We start from the raw sequence: 25,609 nt of genomic DNA on the forward strand, positions 1-25,609 counted from the left end.
TTTCTGCGTACAGATCTTTTACCTCCTTGGTTAAATTTATTCCTAGGCACTTTATTCTTCTTATTGCTATATCAAATGGTATTTTTTCCCCTTATTTCTTCTTCTTTATTTCCTTGCTGGTGTTCAAAAATGCCTTTGAATTCTGAATATTGACTTTGTATTCTGCTGTTTTGCCAAATTCACTTATTAGGTTGAGGAGTTTTTTGGTGGAATCTACAGGGGTTTCTATGTACACTATCATGTCATCTGCAAACAATGATAGTTTTATTTCCTCCTTTCCTATTTGGATGCCTTTTTTTTTGTCTTGTCTTAGTGCTGTGGCTAGGACTTCCAATACTATGTTGAAGAGAAGTGGTGAAAGCGGACATCCATGTTGTGTTTCTGATCTTAGTGGGAAAGCTTTTAGTTTTTACCCATTGAGTATGATGTTGGCTGTAGGTTTTTCATATATGGCCTTTATTATGTTGAGGAAATTCCCATTTATTCCCATTTTGCTGAGTGTTTTGATCATAAAAGGGTGCTGTACCTTACTGAATGCTTTTTCTGCATCTATCGAGATGATCATGTCATTTTTGTATATCATTTTGTTTATGTGATGTATTATGTTTATTGATTTGCGTATATTGTACCATCCCGAATCCCTGGGATGAATCCCACTTGATCACGGTGGATAATCTTTTTAATGTATTGCTGGATGTGGTTTGCCAATATTTCGTTGAGGATTTTAGCATCTATATTCATCAGCGAAATTGGCCTGTAGTTTTCTTTCTTTGCAGGGTTTTTATCTGGTTTTCGGATTAGGGTGATGCTGGCCTCATAAAAAGAGCCTGGGAGTCTTCCCTTCTCTTGCATTTTTCAGAAGTGTTGGAGAAGAACAGGAGTTAGCTCTTCCTTAAATGTTTTGTAAAAGTCTCCTGTGAAACCATCCGGCCCTGGGCTTTTGTGTGCTGGGAGTTTCTTGATTACCGCTTCACTTTCCCCAGCTGTTATCGGTCTGTTCGAGCTTTCTGCTTCTTCCTCCTTTGGTATTGGAAGGTTTTACTTTTCTAGAAATTTGTTCATTTCATCAAGATTTTCAAGTCTCTTTGCATATAATTGTTCATAGTAGTTTCTTACAATCCTTTGTATTTCTGTGGTATCAGTTGTTGTTTCTCCTCTTTCATTTCTGATATTATTTATTTGGGTCCTCTCCCTTTTTTCCTTGATGAGTTTGCTTAAGGCTTGTCAATTTTATGTATCTTTTCAAAGAACCAGCTCCTGGATTGGTTAATCCTTTGAATTGTTCTTTTCGTCTCTAAGTCATTTAGTTCTGCTCTGATCTTGATTATTTCCTTCTTTCTGCTTGCTCTGGGATTTATTTGTTGTGGTTTCTCCAGTTCTTGAAGTTGGAGGGTTAGGTCTTTTATTTGAAATGTTTCTATCTTTTTTAGGTAGGCTTCTATTGCTACGAACTTCCCTCTCAGCACTGCCTTTGCTGTGTCCCATAGGTTTTGGACTGTTGTGTGTTCATTTTCAGTTGTTTCCAGAATTTTTTTTATTTCTTCTCTTATCTCATTATTGACCCATTCATTGTTTAATAGTGTAATGTCCAGTCTCCAGGAGTTTGCAAATTTTTGAGGTTTCTCTTTGAGGTTGATCTCCAGCCTCAAGCCCTTGTGGTCCGAGAAAATGCTTGGTATTATTTCAATTTTCCTGAATTTACCGAGGCTTGCTTTGTGTCCTATCATGTGGTGTATCTTTGAAAAACTTCCATGTGCATTTGAAAAGTATGTGTATTTCGCTTCTTTGGGATGTAAGGTTCTCTATACATGTCAGTTAAGCCCATTTGATTTAATGCGTCATTCAGCTCCACAATATCCTTGTTGATGTTTTGTTTGGACGATCTTTCCATTTTTGATAAGAGGGTTTTAAAATCCCCTACTATCAGTGTGTTGCTCTCTATATCTTTTTTGAAGTTGTCCAAGATTTTCCTTATATATTTGGGTGCTCCTATGTTGGGTGCATATAAGTACAGTGTTTATGTCTTCTTGATTGATTCTTCAAGTAGTATAAATTGTCCCTCTGGGTCTCTTTTTATGGCCTTTGTTTTGAAATCTATTTTGTCTGATATAAGTAAGTATTGCTACCCCTGCTTTCTTTTCTTGCCCATTTGCCTGGAATGTTTTTTTCCATCCCTTTATTTTCAATCTGTGTAGGTCTTTTATTCTGAGGTGGGTCTCATGTAGGCAGCATATGTGTGGGTCCTGTTTTCTTATCCATTCATCTATCCTGTGTCTTTTGATTGGGGCATTTAGTCCATTTACATTGAGAGTTATTACTGATATAAACATTTATTTTTTCCCTTTGTACCTGTGTTTTTCTCTTTCTCAGTCTTTTCCTTCATCTTCTTAAACCAGTCCCTTTAGCATATATGGAGTTCTGGATTGGTAGAGATGTATTCTTTTAGCCTTTTTTTGTCTGGGAAACTCCTTATTTCCCCTTCTATTTTAATTGAGAGCCTTGCTGGGTAGAGCAGCCTTGGTTGTAGGCCCTTGCCTTTCATGACTTCATATATTTCTTGCCATTCCCTTCTGGCTTGTAGTGTTTCTGTTGAGAAGTCACCTCCTAGGTGTATTGGGGCCCCCTTGTATATTACTTTCTCCTTCTCCCTTGCTGCCTTGTGGATTCTCTCTTTGTCTTTGAAAGTTGCCATTTTAATGATGATGTGTCTTGGAGTGGGCCTCATTGGGTTCCTCTTGAATGGGGTCCTCTGTGCTTCCTGGATCCATGAGACGTTTTCTCTCCTCAAATTGGGGAAATTTTTTATCATTACTTTTTCAAACAGGTTCTCTATCCCTTGGTCTTCTTCTTCTCCTTCTGGTATCCTTATATTGTGGTTATTATTGTGTTTCAGGTTGTCTTGCATTTCCCTTAATGCCTCTTCATCTTTTTTAATCTTTTTTCCATTTCTTGTTCTTTCTGGGAGCTTTTTTCTACCTTGTCCTCCAGCTTGCTAATTCGATATTCTGCTTCATCTAGCCTCCTTTTGATTCCTTCTACTGTGTTCTTCAGTTCAGAAATGGTAATCTTCATATCCTCTTGTCTCTTCTTGATAGTTTCTCTGTCCTTTTCCAGGTTGATATAGTTTGCCGTAAGTTTCTGATAGTTTCTCATAGTTTTCTTTGAGCTGGCTGAGCTCATTGAGCTTCCTTAGAACTATTGTTTTGAATTTAATATCTGATAGTTCCCTTGCCTCTATTTCATTTAGTTCTGTCTGGGAGGCTTCCTCATTTCCCGTCATTGGTGGGAAACTTCTTTTTCTTCCCATTATTTGTGAGAGTCTTTTGTTTTGTTTTATTTTGCTTTTGCTTCAATTGATCCATCTAGATTTCCTGACTTTGTAGATTAAACCTCTATGACAGTAGGTGAGTCTTTTTATTTATTTTTTCTTTTCTTTCTGGATCTGCCTCTGATGATGTCAGTTGTTGACCTTATCTGACCTTGGGTCATTTGTTTGAGCCTTCCAGGAGTCTACTGTCTGTGTCTGTCTCCTGTAATTGTCAATCTGGTCACTCTGTCCTCATCAGGCTTAGGTACCACAGGGCGGAGTAGTGCCTCCTGATGGCAGGCCTATCGTGTCCTTATAGGCTGCTGTCACTCAGGGGAGTAATCCGCCCGAGTAAGATGCAGAAAGTGAACTGGGGGAGGATTCAGCACCGGGACTCACGGGTTATACCTCCAGTTCTCTCCCCAACGCCTCTTTCTCCAGTCTCTCCTCGAGGGTGTCTGGGCAGCTCTGTCACCCCTTATGTCAGGGAACCGCTATTTCTGCGGACCGCTCTGGACTCGCCCGCCGGCTCACTCAAGCCTCTCCGGTTGGTGCAGGTACCTGCCAGCCCGCCCTGGCTCCGGCCTGCGCAGGCAGCCACCGGCCAGCCTGGGCTCTAGCCCGCATGCGCACCCGCCAACCACTCACGAGCGCTTCCAGGCTCTGGGCTGTTTAAGGCCGTCTGTATATCTACCTAGTTTTTTTAAAATTAATTGTTCATACTTTTTAAGACTCCTGTATGTAAAATAAATGTCATCACTACAACACTATTGTTCTCCCAATATTTTTTTGAGCCCCTCACTACTCTTTACTCCCCATCTTTACCTTGACCACCCCTCCCCTCTGCCCAGCACCTAAGAGCAGAGATCATGCATTGGAGTTATGAGCAGTGGTGTAGTCTCGCCTGGCCTTCCGTTGCTAGGATTTGGCTTTGGAGAAGTTTGGTAGGATTTTTGCAAACACAAGCTCAACAGTCTGGGATGTGTCAGTGGCAGAGTGAATCCCTCATTTCCTGTAGTACTCCAACAACAGGGTGGTCTGAGTGTGGTAGACCTCCAGGCAGATTTTCAAGGCCTTCTCATTAACATCTGAGGTGGACCAAGAGTTCCCCAGAGATGTCATCTTTCATGGGCTCCTTTGGGAGTTTAAACTCTTCTTGGGAGGAATGGGCACTCAGGGATTGAATCATCCTTCCTGTGATTATATGGATTAGCAGAGAGTCTGGGATGTGAAATTCAATTGCAGAATCAAGCTTCTCTATCCTTTTTTCCCTGAGGTCATCAAGCATTTCTGCCTGCCTCACAGTCTGAGGGAAGCCATCTAGAAAAAAAACATCTTTGCATGGAAAGGTGTCCAAATTTTCAATAAGTTCCACTACCATTTCATTGCTCACCAGTTTCCTGGCATCCATAGTTGCCTTTAGCTTTTTCCCAGCTCTGAGCCAGAAGCTACCATGGCCCTCAGAGGTTCCTCAATAGCGAGATGGCAGACATAAGTATTTGGCCAACTTGGGTGCCTGGGTACCCTTGCTGGCCCTGGGAAGCCCCAGCAGCATGGCCCTGATGCCTTTAGAATTCTCTGGAGGAGGTTCAGCTGTGGGCACATTGGGAGCCATGGCCCCCGATCCCTCTCACATTCATATCTTATTTGATTACTTTCTTTAATGCTGCAATTCTTTATGTGTACTACTTAAATTAAACATCATAAATGGGGTTGATAAAACTCTTGCTTCACTGAAATTTAGTGTTTACAAATCTTAGAATAATTCAAGTAACTATGATTTAGGGAGGAAACAGTTGTCATACAGGAAAAGCTATTGTGCTCCATTTTTTCTGCAAATATCTCTATTAGATTAACAAACATTGTCACAGAAACAAAGCGTTTTTTCAAAAAGCCATAGATCACTGCATTCATGTTTACAAAAGCTATAAACAAAGTGATATTTTCCCCTTATTAAGAAGAGAAATGGTTAGACATTAAGGCAGTGACAATTCTAAATCATAATGAAACTCTAAGTTAAGGCTTTATGTTTATTTTGAAAACCATACTCATAGGCTACTGATGTGTGGAACACTTTTGCATTTTGAATAGAAGTAAAATTAAAGCTGTGGTTTTCCCTGGTATTCAGGCGTCACCACTGCCAACAAAAAAAAACAAAGACAAATTTTTCTTACAGCACTGGATCATGAAAATAGATTTTTGGTTTATCAACACTTAGACTAGAATAGGAAACCCATGTTTATTCTAGTGTTTGCACGATTAATAGTTCAAACTAAGAAGTTGTATGTTAATTAAGGATGTAGGAAGCAAAGTGTAAAAAAAAATGCCTTTTGCTGATGAATGTTACCAACTGCCTTCACCAACTGCATTTACCAGAATATATGAGTATGATCATCTCTTCTTTTTGTTTACTTATTTATAGTTACTCTTCCCTATCTGCACTGGACTGTAAAGTCTGTAAAAGCATGGTCCTTGATTGCTTGGGTCATGATTGCTCAAAGATTAGTTGCACAAGAGTCTTCATAGTCTTCAGTGGTTTGGTCGGGAAGCATGGAGGGAGGGTCTTTTCTCAGTCCTGGGCCTTTACTTCAGAAGCCAGGCTGTGTTGTGATAATTACACTAATTTAAAACAGTGCAGCATCTGACAATGTCCCTATAGGAAGCTGAATTTCAAAGCAAACTTATTTATTTATTGGAAACTTAATGGATGAATTTTTAAAAAGAGAATCATTTGCTACTAGCTTTGGAAGCCAGAAAAACCAGAGGCTGAGGGATGTGCCATTTCTCTCAGTCTCTTATGCTCTTGAAGTTTTGATTTCTATCCAGATTAACACGACTGAAATGAACTATTGCATCTTTGAAAATTTCACTCTTCTCGCAGATGATTAAATTGATAAAGTGGAGACACATCTTGTGTGTTCTCTACCATTGTGGAGATGGTTAATAAAGTCTCTAGTGATTCTCATTAATGACTTAATTTTAGAAGTAGAAAGAGCCTTATCTATTAGAGCTGTTAATCTAAGCAGACTATTATATTAAACTTTATTAGGGATAAAAATTTCCTGGAATTTTGTACAATCAACTCGAAGTTAAATTTTATCTTCAAATCAGATCACAAAGATAATCAACACAGTTGTCAGGACTGGGAAAGGATAAGATGTGGGGGTGATAAGGTGCCTACTCAGTGGTACCATATTTTTGTGCTTGAATCAAGTAACTGCTCAAGTACTTTCTGAGGAAACTCTTGTTTGTGATTTTAGAACTTTTCTTCAGCAGGCAAGAATATACATATCAGGAACTTTGATTGTTTATAATAAATATCTTTTACCAATACACCTGGAACTGTAGTTTATAGAGCTTTTAAATTGCCATCTTATTGAGGTCCTCAATAATGACCTTAAGCACATGGACATTTATCTGGATCCTGTCAGAAACTCAGCTGAAAATTTTGGTATTTGAGAAATGTTCTTAAAGAATATATTATTAATTCTTCAAAAAAAATTTCAGTCAGAAGCAACAGGAAATGACAGATTGGACTATATTATTTTGCCCTCCAATATTCCACCCCCAGAACTGCCCTTATAAAACCAAACTAACATTATGTCTTTAGTATTCTCTGGGGGCCACTTATATTGTGGAATGCCTTGGCATTTTGTAGAAAAATGTCAAGGTTATTGTAAGGTTATTGTTGATCAGAGTGGTTCCCCTCCTAATTTCCACAAAAACTCTGACACGAATTCTTAGAGCACAGGAACAACAAATTAAGTTTTTTGTTTGTTTGTTTGTTTTTGCTTTTGTATCAAGCCTTAAGGTAGAATAGGAAACTCACATTTAGTCTCATGTTTCCTATTTTGCTCTTGTTTTGCATTTCAAAAGTGCAAAATTTTAAGCTTATTTTGTATGGTTTTCTTCAGATAATTTTTTGATTGGTTATGGCTTTTCTTCTGTCCTTTTTATTACTGTGTCCACTGATGTCCTGACTGGATTTATATTTTTACTTTAACTCATTTTTGGATGACCCTATTTCAGTATTTATTAGGATATTTAAGGAAAGGACTAATTAGACTTCCTTGAACAGTATTTTTTCTTAATGACTTTAACACTTTATTACCCAAACATAATAGAAATTACCAAAAGAAGTATTAGGGCAATGTTTGTGGTACTACCTGGGATTTGTATTCACTTGATCCCTTGTATAATTAAAGTCTATAACATATATGTCCATTTATAGGACTTGGAGCACCATTGGAGTATTTTCCAGGAATATACACTGCAGTTGCAACTTTGCTTTTTATGACAAAGCTCCTGTCTTCAGTGTTCAAGAATATTATACCCCTCCCCAATTATTTTATTATTTCTTTGGGGACATGCAATTAGATTATTCTGGTGACTGCATGTTGGCATAACTCATGTGACCAGGTGTGCAGGATGGAGGACCAGGCCTAGTATTTTTATTTTTATTTGTCCTGGGCAGCGCTTATCCTTTTGGTCAGACTTCTGCCTTTATGTGGAAGCCAACTGACCTTAGGACAGGGTGGTTTCATCTTTGTAAAACAGCAAGGAACTGGAATTACACAGAAAACAAAAGGAAAATGAAAAATCAAATTACTATCAAAGTAGCTCCAAATAGGCTTTTAAAGACACTTGGGGATTATTTGTCTGTTGATTATCAGAATCATCTCTTCCTGTTTGGGTGTAAATCAGTAAGACCTCCAATTTGCTGCTGTATATTTTGAACCAGAAGAATGAGTACCTTCATGATATATAGGCTTAGATTTCTTACCGTTGTATATTTCAAGTATTTTTTCAAATAAGTCAGTGGGGAGTTTGAAAGCATACTAGAGAAAGGTAATTACTTTTCTGTGCTCCTTTAGCATTTGCCTCTACTGTAGCACTTCTTCTCTGTGCTAGAGCTACTTATCTTACAGAGTAGGATTCTGCCTTAATCATCTCAGAGCTCTCAGTACCTGCAGATCAAGTAATGCAGGCAACAGGGAGTTCTTCCTTGGTTGATTTTCATTTGTTATAAGCTTAAGGACTCTAAAACTAAGCATATCTTTACCAGATGTTATTGGAAGGCAGAGCCCTCTAAGGTTCTGCAAACATTCACTTTCCCAGTTAGCCACTTAAAGATGTATTGTGCATCTAGTTCTACACATATGAGCACTCATTTAGGAGTCTGAAGTCTTGGGTCTGAGTCACTGCTTCACTCTTTCAGTACCTATTTATACTTAAGCAGATCATTTACTATCTCGAGATTCCAGCATCCTGATTTACAAGAGTAGACTAATATGCCCATTGCCTACTGTAGAGGGTTTTCACCAGGAATAAGATTAAATAGTGTGTATAAAGACTTCTAAAGGCTGAAAAATACAATATATGTTACATTTGTCATTCTTTTTTTTAAATTTTATTTTTAAAGGATTTTATTTATTTTTAGAGAGAGGGAGGGGGGGAAAGAGAGGAGAGAAACATTGATGTGAGAAACATCGATTGGTTGCCTCTCCTACACGCCCTGTTCGGGGACCTAACCTGCAACCCAAGTATGTGCCTTGATTGGGAATCGAATTGGTGACCTTTTGCTTTGCAGTATGATGACCAACTAGCTGAGCCACAGTGGCTCATTCTTAACTAGCCAAGGATGATGGCACCGTCACAAAATTTTGATCAGATCCAGAATTTAACCTTATGTCACTAGATTCATATTTTAATTTTAGGAGCAATGGATAATAACATAGTTATTAAAATATTGTGACCATTTCCAGGCGCTAACTGCACTTGAGCCATTACAGAGAACAAACTCTTCAGTCAAATTACATTTTTGTTTTTGTTGTATCCTCACATGGAAGAAGGGGCTAGGGATCTCTCTGGAACCTCTTTTATAAAGGACTAATCTGATTCATGAAGATTGTATTTTGGGGAGGACTTAAGCACCTCCCAAAAGCCCCATCTCCTATACCATCAGCTTTGAGGGTTAGGATTTCAACATATGAATTTGGAGGGGACTGCACAGGCATTCAGACGTAGAAATCTGTACTTTAAAATATAACTTAGCAATCTTTTTCCAGTGTTCTTTCTTCCATTGACTATATTTACTGGTGTCTCCTTTTGTTCTTGAAGCCAACTTAAGAACATTCTGCTTGTTCTCAATGAAGCAGTTAAATATCTTTGACATTTGCTTACTATTTATTTTTATGAAAATCTTGTTTTTAACTCCTTGAAATTAATACTTTGACAAAAAGAGAACCTGGAAATAATTTATACTGTGGTTAATCTCCAACCATTCCCCAAATAAGTTTAGTCCATGATGCACCTGGAATAATATACAATTAAACTTTAAAAATTAGACTGTTGTTATTGACAATAATTTTGAGATAATATTAAATAATTTTATCTCAATTGACTCTTTGATGATAGGTAGAGGATGAGAAGAAAGTAGATTAAACCTGGAAATGTAATCCAAGTGAAAAATTTTGTGACGGTAAAAGGTGGAGTAATTGCATCTACCACAGTGTCTGATATATTGTAGATGCTCAATTAATAATTCGCTTGATGAATGAATCTCCTTCAACTTGCCAATTCTCTCTCCAACTGTGTCCAGTCTTCTGTTGAACTTAAAAATAAAATAAAATTCTAAGATCACATTTTTGTGTTCAAGCATTTCTATTGGTTCTTTCTAAAATTACAATCTTACAGCCCCGCATTACTCTCTTTAACCCTTTCTCTGCTTTATTTTTTTGCCATAGCACTTACCACATTCTTTATGTATGTTATTTACTTATTTTTTTCTTGTATTTCTCCCTCTAGTAGAATGTAAATGAGTTCCATGAGAGTAGGAATTTCCATTTGTTTTATTCACTGATCTATATCCCCAAAGACTAGAACGGTGCCTGGGATATAGTAGGAGCTCAAAAAAATATTTGTTGAATGAGTGTGTGGTCCATAATGGTAAAGGCAATGACGAAACCTTTCAGATCAGATTGAGGAGGTAGGACCTTGTACAGCATACTATGAAATAAGATCGGGGGACATTCATTATGGCCAGATTATAGAGAGTAGACTATGTTGAGGTGAGTTTTAGGGGTTCTATGCAATTGGCACATACATTACTTATAAAGATGAGCAAAATTTTACCTATAATTCACTTGTCACCAGGGAGGCATCAGGAAATAGCAGAAAGAACTCTGGTTTTGGAATTGAAGTATATTAATTTGAATCCTGGTTCTCAGTTTATGTGGCCAGACCAGTTTTGTGATCTTGGGCAAGTTATTAGAAGATCTAGCTTTCTTAACTATAGGATAGTGTTAATAATCCCTACCACATAATGTTTAAGAGATAATGTTGTAAGTAAAACCCTTTGTACAAAGTGGATATTCAATAAGTATTTCTTATCCTGCACTGATTGATTTGAAACTATTATCTCTTAACATACTAAAATGTACCTTTTATGTTTGGGGCAAATTACTTAGACTAATAGGAAGAAGCAAAGAACATTGGGGTAGTGTATTTAAGCTGTGTTTTAGAAAAAATAGCTACTGAATATGAGTAAAAATGAAAAGGAAGATACTATATTTGGATATTTCACAGTCATGAAAAATACCCACAGAAATAACCAGTAACTTTTCACTTCTTCAAAATGGTTTGAAAACTTGAGTTAATTACAGGAAAGAGAAAAATTCCCTTATTATACCAGTGTCACTAATAATATGGCTTCCAAAAGTACCACACCAAAAGGAAGCCACTGGGCACTGAGGGAGAATTGGTCTTTCCTGAATGGTCAGGTCCTCATGGATGTTCCCTTCATGGGAGGAATCCCATGTTGACATGAACCTGGAACATTAATATGACCCTCTACACATGAATTTTTTAAAAGATTTTGTGTATTTATTTTTAGAGAAAAGAGAAGGGAGGGAGAAAGAGGGGGAGATAAACATCGATGTACAAGAGAAACATCGAGCAGTTGCCTCTTGTATGTGCCCTGACCAGGGATCAAATCCGCAACCCAGCAATATGCTCTGACTGGGAATCAAACCTTGCAACCTTTCAATTTGCAGACCGACACTCAATCCACTGAGCTACACCAGCCAGGGCTGCACATAAATTTTTAATATTAAATTCTCTACTTGTTAAGGGTCAACCAAGTAAACATTCTATTGGAGAAGCCTTGCACATTTTCTGTATAACTGGTTGTTAAAGATGTTATCCTTTCTTGCTAATTGAACCTTGGTAAGGGCTCATGTGACAGATTTGTTTTATAATTAGGATTAAGCAAAAATTTATTTCTCTTAACCGGTTTATTTCCTTTTATCAAAATGATGCAAGTCAAATGGCACACAATGTTTTCTTTTTGTTTCAGTTGTCATGAAACCCCGAACACCATGTCATGCTTGACTACAGTAACAGAAAGTTGAGGAGAAACATTTAATTCCTCCTTTTTATAGTTTAGTATTACTGGTTTCTATTTTAATTGGCTTGCTTGCTGTAGGGTGCTGTAAAGCTTTATAAAACAATCAGACTGTAACTGAGGCTGATCCATACAGTTTACCATTTAACTAATTTCACATTTCCCAACATTTTGTAAATATATGCTATATTTACATACACTACATTTAGAATTTAGATTCTAAGTTCTAAACCAGATCGTTCACATGAGCTCTTATAAGATGTACATCACACAAGTGAACAGCAATGAACATGCATGAACTTCTATGTTTTGAACATGGGTAACTCTCAAAAACATAATATTGAAAAAAAGGGAGATGCAGCAAAATCCATCTGGTAAATATGGTGGACAATGCTACTTGTCCCCCAGTATCTGCTTTGTATTCTTCCACAGTAATGAAATTTTAGAAGGAGAAATGTTTTCCTATGAAGAAGACATTCTTTTCTAGCCTCTCTTGCAGCCAGATATGACCATGTGACCAGATTCTGGCCAGCAGGGTGTGAGTGGAAGTAGTGTGTGCAGTTTAGAGGCTGTGCCCATAAAGGAAAGGGAAGGGAAGGGAAGGGAAGGGGAGGGGACGGGAGGGGAGGGGAGGGGAGGGGAGGGCCGGGGAGGGCCTTCCCTTATTCTGTTCTCAACTCTCTTTCCCTGAAATGTGGGCCTGATAGTGAGGGCAACACCCTGTGGATGGTAGAGCAGTAAGACAGGGGGACCACTGTTTTGTCTTAGGAATATTTATGCTCTGACCTTCACATGAGAGAAATATAAACTCCTGTCTCGTTTAAGCCACTATTATTTGGTCTTTGTTCCAGCAGCTAAACCTGTTTCTTAATTCTGTATGATACTATTTACATAAGAACAGAAAAAGAATATTTTATATTTTTGGATATGTATATTTAGTAAACCTTGGACTGGATATAGACTATAATGAGTCAGAAGGGAGGGAATGGGACCGGAAGGGAAAGAATACAGCCTGTTCTTTCTCTATGCACTAAACCATAGGGATTCTCTTCTGTGTGTATTGCTCAGTCAACCACGTTCGAGTAGGACAGTTAATTCAGTAATGAATGATGAAGGGTCTGTATGTTTGAGATTTTTGTGATTGCTTTATGCCAAGCTGCTTTCTGGTGGCTTTTAACAATGATTTTTACCCCTGTTTGAAGTGACTAGATTAGCAGAAAATACTGGTATTATCTGGTCACCCTTAAAACAGGCATGGAGGACACAGACATAGTTGTCATTACAGGAGTGAGCTGTGAAATAGAACTGGGAAAACAGATGCTTTTGTAGTTTGATATTAAGACCTGTGGCACAGATGTTTCCAGAGAAGGCTTGCAGGCTGCAAGACCCACACAGATAGCATGTACCTTGGCCCAGACTCTAGCAATGACATTGTTTGCCCCTAAGCTGAAATTATCAGCAGCCTCAGTGACTCTCAGAGCTAGGCTAATGTTAATCAGGCTCAGAGAACCCAAACCTATCCTTATTTAGGATAAGAGAGTTGACTGTTAAACCTAGCAGAATGTATATTTTGGTAAAGCAGAGCATTTTCTCTGTGTGGACAAATAGACAACCCCCTGGGTTGTCATCAGACCCCCTGGGTTGTCATCAGAAGTTTGCTTAGAGAGGACGATAAGGACAGAGGCAATTGGTTATGATATGTTCATATATAAACTGGAAAAGGCTGATGGGTCCATCTCCTTGGTAAGGGATAGCCTTGTCCCTTCCCCACTGTTGGCCCAGATAAGGCATTCTATCCTTTCCGTCAGCCAGTGGTCACATGGATGGTCTCACCATCTGATTTTTGGAGGTTTGCTTTTCTTCCTCTTTTTCACAGTATTTTTTCCAAGATGATACCATAGAATGGACTGGATTTTCCCTAAATGAATCTCCGGTACATTCCAGGTGGGTCACTTGTGGTTTGGGGATTCCCAGGCTTTTGAGAGTACACAAATAGCTAATCCCCTGGTTTACTCCCACAATTTGACAATCACATCTAACATATGTCAAATTTTCTGGCTAACTCTGATGAAATCCTTCATCCTATTACCTTTAAATCTATGGAGGTCCTCACTGCTGCTCCCCTATTCCAGGTACATTTCATGATACTTTTAGACGTATTTTTGAATGAGGCTCTTCCCATCGCATAGGAGGATTTTCTGTCTGCCCAGTTGTCCCTTCTTTCACTCAACTTGCTTAAATGTGGAGTTACTGAAGGGCCACTCCTTGTTCTGATAATTTTCTGTGGTTTCAGATATCATTTTTACATAGCTGGCTTTACAGGTCTTTATTTTAAGTCCTGTATGTAATTTCTACAACACAGTCTTGAAACTCTCTACTTTTGAAAGTTATTTTTTAATAAGATAATACACCATGGTACAGAATTAAAAAGTTCCAGGAGAAGACAACTGAAAAATAGGCTTCCCTTTGTCCCTGGACAGAAATATGTCCCATTCTCTTCCTTGGAAGCAAATGCTGTCATCATTTGGGCCATTTCCCCCTGAAGGTCCTATGCTATGAAATGAGTGTATGTGATGACATAGCACCTTCTGTTTTTAATGCCAGCTTTGCCACTGGACATTCTCACTTCTGTAAATGGTATCCACATGTTATTAGCCACCTGAGTTCAAAGCTTTGGTGTTTTCTTTTACTTCTCTTTGTTCTTTTCCTCATTCATATCTTAATCACCATATTCCATGAACTTATTCATGGTATATTTTCCTTCCTGTTACACTAGATTGTCAGCACCCATCTAGATAATGAGGTGACCTTCCTGCCCACACAGCATTCAACTGCCTGATGACTCACTGAGATCTATGAGACCCCATTGCAGTAATATAACTAGGAGGATGATCAATGAATTCTGTACCCAATGCTTTTTTTTTTCTTTTCTACAATTTACCTTCAATTGGATTATGGATTCTCAGGGGACAGGAATCAATGTGCACTATATGTGGTATATACCCTTTAGTGCTTTACATAGTCTTATACATACAGTGGGATCTCAACATATATTTGTCATGTGATGAGATGAACATTGCTTTTTTGATAGTTTAAGTCAGGGGCCCCCAACCTCAGGTTGCAGACTGGTATTAGTCCAGGCCTGTTAGGAACCAGGCTGCGCAGCAGGAGGTGAGCTTGCAAGTAATGTGCTTGAATCATCCCGAAGCCATCCACCCCTCGCCACCCTCCCCATCCATGGAAAAATTGTCTTCCACAAAACCTGTCTGTGGTGCCAAAAAGGTTGGGTACCACTGGTTTAAGTAATTAAAATGTGGATATTTTGTTTTTAAAAACATGGGAAAATAACTAGCAGAGAATATAATGTCAAGCAGACAAGCAGATAAGTTGCTGTATTTATGATGGTTTATCAGTTTCTTTTCATTGAAACCTTCTCTTTTCTTGCTCTATAATATTGTACCACTGTCCTACTTTAGGACCTTCCACCTGTGCTCCTTCCCTTCTTTATTTTCTTCCTTAATACTTAGAAAGTACTATGTAATTTATATATCTTGTTTTTAAAATGTTATTTCCCCTACTATAAAATAAGCCCTATGAGATTAGGATTTTTGCCACTCTGTTGACCACTGTATTCCCAGTGCCTGGAATGTGGTAAACTGCTCAATAAATATTTGTTGAATATATAACTGTTACTGAACAGCAATTGGGATCTTGCTGCCTGCTGCCACTCTCTAGGCAAAATTCCAGAGGCAAAGTTTTGGTGATAAAGGAAAGGAGTGTTTATTTAAAAAGTTCACAATTTTGGAATAACAGCTTTTCACATGCATTAGTCACTTAAGCCTATCAATTAAGGCTAAACTCTAACTCTAGTTACAGCTTTAATCATGTAAGCCTATCAATTAAGGCTAAACTCTTTAACACCTGAGTTCTCCTATCTGTTCCCCATTAGTTTTAATTATCTTATTTCTATAGGGTTAGTTTACAAACCAAAACAAGGTAAGATACAAAAGCTACACAATTTTGAAGAATGTCAGGCTTCTGCCTCAGAGGTTGTCCCTTCTGGAACACCAGAAGAGTAAACCTGAGTATTCTCTGTAGGCCAGCCTGATCCTAAGCTGCGTTTGCAGTTTATTCCCATCCAAAATACGTTTCTCCGTTAGGAAATGGAGGCAGCTACAGCACGATCCAGGTCTCCTCAAGGAAGAAGAGAGCCTGAGAGCCAAAGCCAGCCAATGCCCTCTGAGAGCCTGAGAACACTTCTTTTATTTCAGATCTTTTCGCCTATAATTCCATGTGCTCTGGAGCATTCAACTTCTCAGCCAGTCCTGTCCTAGGCTGTTTACCATGGCTTTGGGCAGTCTCCTTTTACAGCCCCTTCCTACTCTTCCCCAGTGATATGATCAGATCTCCCTGTATCATAACCTGGTGAGGTACAAATTGTGTGTTGCCATTAAGTTGATTACTCTTACCAATCCTAGGATACTACTTTCTTTGTTCTGTTCAGTGTTACTTAGTGTCAGTGCTTCGAGGTCAGGGACACATTTTTCATCTCCCTGAAAACAAAAGCCATAGTTTGAGACTGAGTGACTGAGAGGCATGTGGAAGGAAGAAACAGAAAACCTAGTTAATGGTGTTCGAAAAAGACACCTTGGGCTGTGCTTTCCAGTGGCTAACATATTGTCCAAACCTTTAATAAAGGTGATATGTCCCTTTTTGTTATTCTGAACATAAAGTATGTCCTTTTGCATGGTTTAATTTCTCCTCCTTTCATGGTTAATATCTCTTTGTACTCCTCTGCTTAGGCATAGTCACTCTGTTTTAAAGGAGGCAGCCAGTTGATTGGATTTGAGTTTGAGCCTTAAATAGATCATTTAGTTTCACAGACACAAATTCTGTTTGTGGCCACATTTTGCCTATCCAAGTCAGCTAGCCATTGTGAATGTATGAGCTTTGGGTTCCTTATCCTGTGGGTGCAGTCAGGTAGGCCTTGGCATTTATATGGAACTGAGAGGGTGCTGGCTGATCGGTGACTTGGACTGTCCAGTAAGGGCTGCCTGGCCACGCTGCCTGAGGAAGTGATCCCCTACTGTGACTGTGGACAGCATGTGAACTGGGCATGCTGCTCACTAGTCAGATAAGCAACTCTAAATGGATTTTCATGTCCTTTGTGAGAGCTCCATTCACGAAGATGGCATTAGAAAAACCTCAGGACCTTATGAACAGAAAGAGGTCAACAGATTGTGTTTTGCTGAGGAGTGGAGGCTCCTGTCCTATGGGTTGCAAAGAGTCACTGGAAGACTTTAAGCTAGGGAGAGATGTTTATTTTAGAATTACTATCCTTTCAATGCTGTTGAGATATACTGCTGAGGAGTGTGAGATGGGTGCAGGGAAGACAGGAGGCTGTTATATAAAGAAGTTCATGTGAGAAAAATTGTTACCCCTGTGCAGAACTAGATGACTGCTTTGGGGGTAAATGAAATAAGGATAATTTACAGGTATCTCATTCTCAAAGGGTCAGGAAATGGGGAAGAGAAACAATGTGCACAGCGGGGACTGAGAGTTACCTGCCTCTTGGACCCGTTGACTTAGAGGTGTTAGGGAGATATCAAGCGGAAATTTGGATGTGGGGTTCTGGATCATCGAGGAGAAGACTGATGGAATCACTGATTTAAAGCTTCATGTTGGGTGGATGACTTTTAAAGAAATGAAAAAATAATAATTTTATTAAATTTATTGGAGTGACATTGGTTAATAGGATCATATAGGTTTAAAGGGTACATTTTTATGATATATGATCTGTATATTGCATTGTGTGCCCACCACCCAAAGTCAAACCAGCTTGACATTAAGTCCCCTTTACACCCCCTTCCCAGAGGTTGTAGAGAAAAGGGAACCTTCATTCACTGCTAGCAAGAAAATTTTTTATTATGGAAAATTTCAAAGAGAAAAGTCAAGACAATAATATTGTGATACTGTGATTTATCTAAAAAATGTGTATTTGGTCACATAGTTCCTAAAAAGTTGGGAATTTCCTAAGTGATAAGAACAGTAAAGGTATATTAATATTCATAATAATCCCCATTCAACCACACCTGAGTATATGTTAATGAGGGACTTTTGGAAAGCACCTAAGGATGGGGAGAGAAGGAAGGGGTTGGAAATTTAGTTAAGTCAGCAATGGTTAATGATTTAATCAGTCATGCCTATGTAATAAAGCCTCCATAAAAACCCAAAGTGATGAGGTGGTAAAGTTGCCAGGTTGGTGAACACATGGAGGTGCTGGGAGAGTGTTGTGCCCAGAGAATACATGGAAGCTTTGCACCCCTTCCCCATACTTGCCCTAAGCATCTCTTCCATCTGGCTGTTCCTGAGTTTTATGCTTTTATAATAAATTGGTGATCTAGTAAGTAAAATGTTTCTGAGTCAGGTGAGCTGCTCTAGCAAAGCAATTGAACCAAGGCGGGAGTCTTTGGGACCTCTGATCTATAGCTAGTTGGTCAGAGATAACGGTGACAATTCTGGATTTGTGACTGGTATATGAAGTTACGGGTGGGGTTGGGTGGAATGAACAGTCTTGTGGGACTGTACCCTTAACCTGTGGAATATAACACCATCTCCAGGTAGATACTGTCAAAATTGAGTTGAATTATAGGACACCCAGCTGGTGTTGTAGAGAATTACTTTGCAGTGTGAAAAACACACACACACATAAGTGTAATAAACCAAATTCCATGTACCCATTACCCAGCATTGTTAATTGCCAGTTTATAGTCTGTCTTGTTTTACCTATATCCCTCACAGCTACCCCTTCCTATGACAAAAAAAATCCAAAATTTTATTTGTATATATTTCATTATCTATCTGCAGAAGATCAGGAATCTTTAAAAAATATAGCTATAATACATAACTCCTGAAAGTAACAGTAATTGCATAATATTTGTCAAATATCCAGTGAGTTCACATTTCTCCAACTAACATTTTTGTTTGCTTTAGGATATAAATAAGTTCCTTACAACTGTGTTTTGTTGATATGTCTCTATGTCTTATAAATCTATCTTAATCTGTAGGTTTGGATGGGTAACTTTTCAGAGCATTCTGGGTCCTATTTGTGTGAACCTAAATGATAACCAGTACTTAAACAAAAGAACTAGGTGGAAGAAGATAGAGTTGATGTAAGAAACATACAAACCTGTAGAGAATTTTTAGAAGAATTTATCTGAGCCAAACTTACAACATTGCTAGGAAGCAAGATCTTCAATGCTCCCAAGAATGACAGTTTTACAATTTCCTTTAGGCATTGAAATTAAGGAGGGAAGTAAGGAAGATTACATGGAGGTGGGAGAAAGCAAGGTGGGGATTGGATTACAGGATAGTTAACAAAATTATACCACTCTTGAGGGTGTTTAGCCTCTAAAAAGCGGGATTTCAAAGGTGTGTTAACCTAGATGCACAGAAACAATGGACAGGGCTTGCTTAAGGCAAAGGTAACTTTTTACTAATGTCTGGGGTGTGTCTAGCCACCATGAGCTGCCCAGATAGGAATTTATGATCAGATCGTCCTGTGAGGTTACTTGCTAGAACCCTTTTTTCACCCACAATAGGATAATGTGGGGATCCTGTTAACTGAAGGAATAATTTTGATTTTTTTTTTCCTCCTGAGAGGCATGATGCTTTTAGGAAAGCTTGGTAAAGTTCTTGTAGCCTCTATCTCCTGCAGTTAATTCTCTGTACTGCTGCTATAGTATCTTCTAAGTGTCAGGCCTGATTATGTGCCTTCTTAACCCAGAAGTCTCTGTGGCCTCCGTTCCTGTGGGAAATGTCTGCTCTCAGGAGCTTGGCTTAAAGAGGCAGCTCATCATCTTCTTTGTACCAACTTCACTCCTTGACACACTATCTCTTTCTCCCAACATGGGCTATGCTCTCTAGCCATGCTGCTGTGGTTAATAATCACTTTCCCACCTCATGCTGACAGCTTTATCTATATTATAGTTCACACCCCCTCTTCTTTCATCCATAAAAGTCTGACTCATCTTGAAAGAAAGGTACAACTGATGAGTCACCTTTTCTGTGAAGTTTTCCTCAGCTACTTTTTCACTGTAAAGAATTATTCGTTCTGTTCTTCACTTTGCCACCTTTTTATGCCTCTGTTTTGTGATGCTTATCACAATTTGGCTTTTTTGTTAGTTATGTGTTCCCTGGGAAGTCAGGGGTATGTGTATGGAGGCTCAGGAGGGCAAGTGGTGTGACCTGGCCAAGATCACGTTTCCTCAGCACCCAGCTCAGAGTCCTCCCTCCTGGAATGCACAGTGTATGGGTTTGGTACTAACTCTTAGAAGGATGAACAAAAGATTTTTTTCTTTTTTTTAAATAATACTTTCTTCTTTTAAAAAAAATATTTATTTTTAGAGAAGGGAAAGGATGGAGAAAGAGAGGGAGAGAAACATTAATGTGTGGTTGCATCTCACACGCCCGCTACTGGGGACCTGGCCTGTAACCCAGGGATGTTCCTTACACTGGGAATCAAACTGTCAACCCTTTGGTTCACAGACCAGCACTCAATCCACTGAGCCACACCAGCTAGGGCAGATTTTCTTTTTTTTTAATTTTATATTCATTTATTTGATCATTTGTGAGGTTATACATGGCTTCACAGTGTGGTGGCCATAGGTACTTCTCACTTTTGTGTGTGTGTGTGTGTGTGTGTATATATATATATATATATTTTAGTTTTTTATTATTCTATTACAGTAGTCCCAATTTCTGCCCTCCTCCGCTCAGTCCACCCCCCGCTCCCACAGTCAATCCCTACACTGTTGTCCATGTCCATGGGTCATTCACACATATTCTTTGTCTAGTCCATTCCCCTTCTATCCACCATTATGCCTCTACCCCTCTGGCCTCTGTCACTCTGTTCTAAGTTTCCATGTCTCTGGGTCTATTTTGCTCATTAGTTTATTTTGTTCACTACATTCCTCTTATAAATGAGATCATATAGTGTTTGTCTTTCACCGATGGCTATTATACCAGCTCTACCGTATGTTTTATCAAGTAGGCTGTTAAATATAATATAGTTTTGAGCTGAGATGGGTTAAAACCAGTGAGTAATTGTTTTATTCTGCCCTCATAAACACATAAAAGATTTTGCTGGGTATATGGTGTAAGGGTTTCTGTTTAAGGGTTTCATTAATGGTGATTCTAATTGTTGAATTAGGATACTTCCCAGATACCAGTTTCATGACCCCCCCAAAATGCAACAAAAGAACAAAGCTCTAATCTTTCCAGATACTGCTTTGTTGCCTGCCAAAACCCAGATATAGATTGGAAGGGGGAAGGCATTATGTTTATAATTTAGGGAACTGACACTTCCATATGTGTGTAACCTGTTAATATGATTTGTAGTCAAATTATAGTTTTTAATTTTCATTCTTTCAGCAACCATTATTTGATTGATGACCATATTCCAGATATTGTACTGGGTTCAGTGGAGCTTGCAATCTTGTGGGGAGGACAGATACACAGTAACAGCTATGTGGGCACTGACAGCACAGAGGAAGGAATGATTAACTTTGTGACAAAGGTGGTGCTGTTTCAGTGGCATACTGTAGGTGAATAGGAACTGACCAGGTAGATTGTGGGGGATAGAGGTGGAGGGGCTGGGAGGGCCGTGAGGGACTAGGGGGACAAACCTGATAGCAAGGACAGTGCTAAAAGCAGAGAGGTAGGAAAAGGCCTGTTTAGCTATTGTTTTAATTTTTAATAAGAAATATATATATTGCACATTGTATAAAATCTAAATGGCTCAACAATGAAAATTAAGTTCTATCTTTCCTCTCACCCCCACAGCCATGAAAGTCCCCTCCCTAGAGACAGCCACTGTTACACTTTCTTGTGTAAATCTTTCCACAGAGTTTTGCTGAATTTATCAACCTCAGATAGATTTTCTTTTTATCTGTGCAAAAGGTAACATGCTATACAACTTGTTCTGCACCTTGCTTTTTTTTTTAACTTAAAGTATTGGGCATGTAGTGTTGCTGCATTCTTTTTAATGTAATGGCTACAGACTCTGTTATGTGAGGGACCACAATTTATTTAGCCAGTACCCTTTGGAAGAGATATTTAGGCCTTCTATAATAATGTGTTGTTATCAATCAAGTGAGTTGCAGCCATAGAGAGCAGAGCTGAGGGTTGTAAATATATTCAACCCTTACTTCAGGTTCTGTTAACAAACAAAAAGTCAGACATTTGGAAAATAACCAAATAGAAATTCAAGGAATTAAAAATAGTCATTGAAATTACAAACTCAATGGATAGGGTAAAGAGCTGAAGAGAGAACTGGCGAACCAGATGATGAATCTGAAGCAATTATTCAGGAAGTGGCCCAGAGAAGCAGAAGGAAAATATATCTATATGCTGAAGTGCAATTCAGCATTGAGACCACAGGAATCAGATCCACATGTCAATATGGATGACACTCCCAAGCATATTGGAGAGTGAAAGAAAGCAAGTTACAGAATAAGTCACACCATATATAATTCAAAACCATATGAAATTAATGTATAAGGTCTCTCTGGAAAAAGTCCAGCCATTGTTAATATAGTGAGAACAGTTTGTGTGACATCGATGTAACCTGGCAGCCAAGGATAGTGGACTGGAATGTGCACACCTGAACAACAACTTCAGTGTGCTAGTCAGTGGGGGCGGTAGACACCACTGAGTGAGCATGTGTGCCATGTGGCCATTGCATTCAAAACAACTGAGCAAGTAGAGCAATGAATCTGCATCAAATTTTGCATTAAACTTGAACATTCCTTCATAGAAACTATTTTGATGATTCAGACGGCTTTCGGGGATGATGCAATGAATGTAGCTCAAACAAAAGTGTGGAATAAATGCTTCAAAGATGGTCGAGAATCTGTTGAAAGTGATCCATACTTTGGAAGCCCTGCAACAAGCAGAACACCTGAGAATGTTGAACGTGTATGGGCTGCAATCAACAGAGATCAGCGACCAACAGTGCAAGAACTAGAAGCTGATCTTGGGATTGCAAAAACTACTGTGTCCGAGATTTTGATGCAGGATCTCGGCATGAAACATGTCATAGCAAAATTTGTTCTCTGGCTTCTTGCTCCCAGAGCAGAAGGAACATCATGCTGCAGTTGCTAATAATGCTGGGAGAACAATGCGAGTTCCTAAGGTGTCTATTTTGAAGGAGACTGAGGCATCATTGTCCTATATACAATGTTTCTTGTATCTTGTATCTTCTTCAGTAAATGTCTCTATTTTTCATAGCACATGGCTGGATACTGTCTGGACAGATCCTGCTGTATATATCTGCAATTAAACTCTAAGGGCATAATAAACACCAAATTCAGACTAGTGGATTCCAGGTGTAGAATTCGGGGCAGTGGGAGACTTGATTGGGAATGTTACAAAGGATGCTTAGCTTTCTTGGGAAGGTGCTGTTGATTAACTTGAGTGATAGCCACATAGATGTCTGATAGGCCATTCTTATCCTGATTAATATTTGTGAAATATATTAAATACCACAGGCATACCTTGAAGACATTGCATGTTCAATTCCAGAACATTGTAATAAAATCAGTATTGCAGTGAAGTGGGTCATAATCTTTTTACTGGGGTAGGGTCTTGCCTTTAGTTTATAAAAAATGTAACATCTCTCAAGTACAATAAGGTGAATCACAATAAAACAAACTATGTCTGTATATAAAATAGTATATATAATTTATGTACATATAAAAAATGAAATAAACATCTCTGTACTCACTGTCCAGCTTAAGAAACAGAAAATTACCAGTACCATTGAAATCCCCTGTATATTCCTTCTAAATTATGTTATTCTTTATCCGTTATATGTACTATGCCTATACTTTTAGGTATCTGATATATCTCTTAATTAACTTTATTTTTAGTTTTTCAAATTTATTTTGTTTTTTAATTTACTTTTTCAAATACATTGTCTCTGCAGCCCCCACCACTTTCCCTTGACCCCTCCCCGCCTCCCTCCCTCAATCCTTTCCATTTGGTTTTGTCCCTGAGTCCTTGCTATATGTTCCTTGACTTGCCCCTTCCCTTCCTTTTCCCCGTTGACCCCTCCCTCCTTCCCTCTTGTCTCTGTTGGTTTATTTTCCTTTCAGTGTTGCTGGTCTTATTTTCCTTAAATCTTTGTATTGTTGGTTAGGTTCCGCTTGTAGGTGAGATCATATGGTATTTGTTTTTCGCCCCCTGGCTTGTTTCGCTCAGCATAATGCTCTCTAGTTCCATCCATGCTGTCACGAAGTTTAGTAGTTCTTTTTTTTCTTTCTGCTGCATAGTATTCCATTGTGTAAATGTACCATAGTTTTTTGATCCAATCATCTACTGATGGGCATTTAGGTTGCGTCCAACATTTGGCTATTGTCAATTGTGCTGCTATGAACATTGGAGTGCATAAGTTCTTTCAAATTGGCGTTTTGCTGTTATTAGGATATAGTCCCAGCAGGGGAATCACTGGATCAAAAGGCAGTTCGATTTTCAGCTTTTCTTAAAAAATTTTATTTTAATTTATTTTTTCAAATACATTTGTCTCTGCCTCCCCCCGACCACTTTCCCTTGCCCCCTCCCACCTTCCCTCCCTCAGCTCTTCCCCTTTGGTTTTGTCCATGAGTCCTTGCTATATGTTCCTTGACTTTCCCCTTCCCTTCCTTTTCCCTGCCCCGCCTCCCTCCTTCCCTCTTGTCTCTGTTGATTTCTTTCCCTTTCAGTGTTGCTGGTCTTATTTTCCTTGCATCTTTGTATTGTTAGTTAGGTTCCACTTATAGGTGAGATCATATGGTATTTGTCTTTCGCCCCCTGGCTTACTTCGCTTAGCATAATGCTCTCCAGTTCCATCCATGCTGTTGAGAAGTTTAGTAGTTCTTTTTTTCTTCCTGCTGCATAGTATTCCATTGTGTATATGTACCATACTTTTTGATCCAATCACCTACTGATGGGCACTTAGGTTGCTTCCAACACTTGGCTGTTGTAAATTGTGCGGCTATGAACATTGGGGTGCATGGGTTCTTTTGTATTGGCGTTTTGGTGTTCTTAGGGCATAGTCCCAGCAGGGGAATCACTGGATCAAAAGGCAGTTCCATTTTCAGCTTTTTGAGGAAACTCCACACTGCTTTCCATAGTGGCTGCACCAGTCTGCATTCCCACCAACAGTGTACTAGGGTTCCCTTTTCTCCACAGCCTCCCCAGCACCTGTTGTTTGTGGATCTGTTTATGATGGTGATTCTGACTGGTGTGAGGTGGTACCTCATGGTGGTTTTGATCTGCATTTCTCTGATGGCTAGTGATACTGAGCGTCCTTTCAAATGTCGCTGGGCCCTCTGTAGCACTTCCTTGGAAAAGCGTCTGCCCAGGTCCTTTGCCCATTTTTAGATTGGATCGTTTGTCTTCTTCGAGTCGAGTCGAGTGAGTTCTTTATATATCTTGGAGATCAAACCTCTATCTGATGTATCATTAGCAAATATATTTTTCCATGCGGTTGACTCCCTTTTCATTTTGCTGATGTTTCCTTTCACCGTGCAGAAGCTTCTTATTTTGATGAGGTCCCACTTCTTTATTCTCTCCTTTATGTCCCTTGCTCTAGGAGACGTATCGGTGAAAAACTGGCTGCGTGGGATATCTGAGAGTTTCCTGCCAATGTTCTCCTCTAGCACTTTCATGATGTTGCGACGTATTTTTAAGTCTTTTATCCATCTTTAATTTATTTTTGTGTATGCTGTCAGCTGATGATCCAATTTCAAGTGTTTGCATGTAGCCGTCCAGCTCTCCCAACACTTTGTTGAAGAGGCTATTATTGCTCCATTTTATGCTTCTGCCTCCTTTGTCAAATATTAGATGCCCATGTAGAC

General features: G+C 38.9%; 1 protein-coding gene and 1 pseudogene across 1 annotated transcript in view; one reads left to right on the forward strand and one right to left on the reverse strand.

The window, feature by feature from the left end:
* SLC9A7 (solute carrier family 9 member A7) overlaps positions 1–25,609 on the forward strand; it is a 214,750-nt gene that overhangs the window by 60,338 nt on the left and 128,803 nt on the right. The gene's annotated exons all lie outside the window — the stretch shown is intronic.
* On the reverse strand, positions 4,226–4,922 carry LOC129065245 (adenylate kinase 2, mitochondrial-like; annotated as a pseudogene).

Source organism: Pteronotus mesoamericanus, unplaced genomic scaffold (genome assembly GCF_021234165.1).
Source record: "Pteronotus mesoamericanus isolate MK-2021 breed Mesoamerican mustached bat unplaced genomic scaffold, CSHL_Meso_final contig_173, whole genome shotgun sequence".
NCBI classification, from domain to species: Eukaryota; Metazoa; Chordata; class Mammalia; order Chiroptera; family Mormoopidae; genus Pteronotus; species Pteronotus mesoamericanus.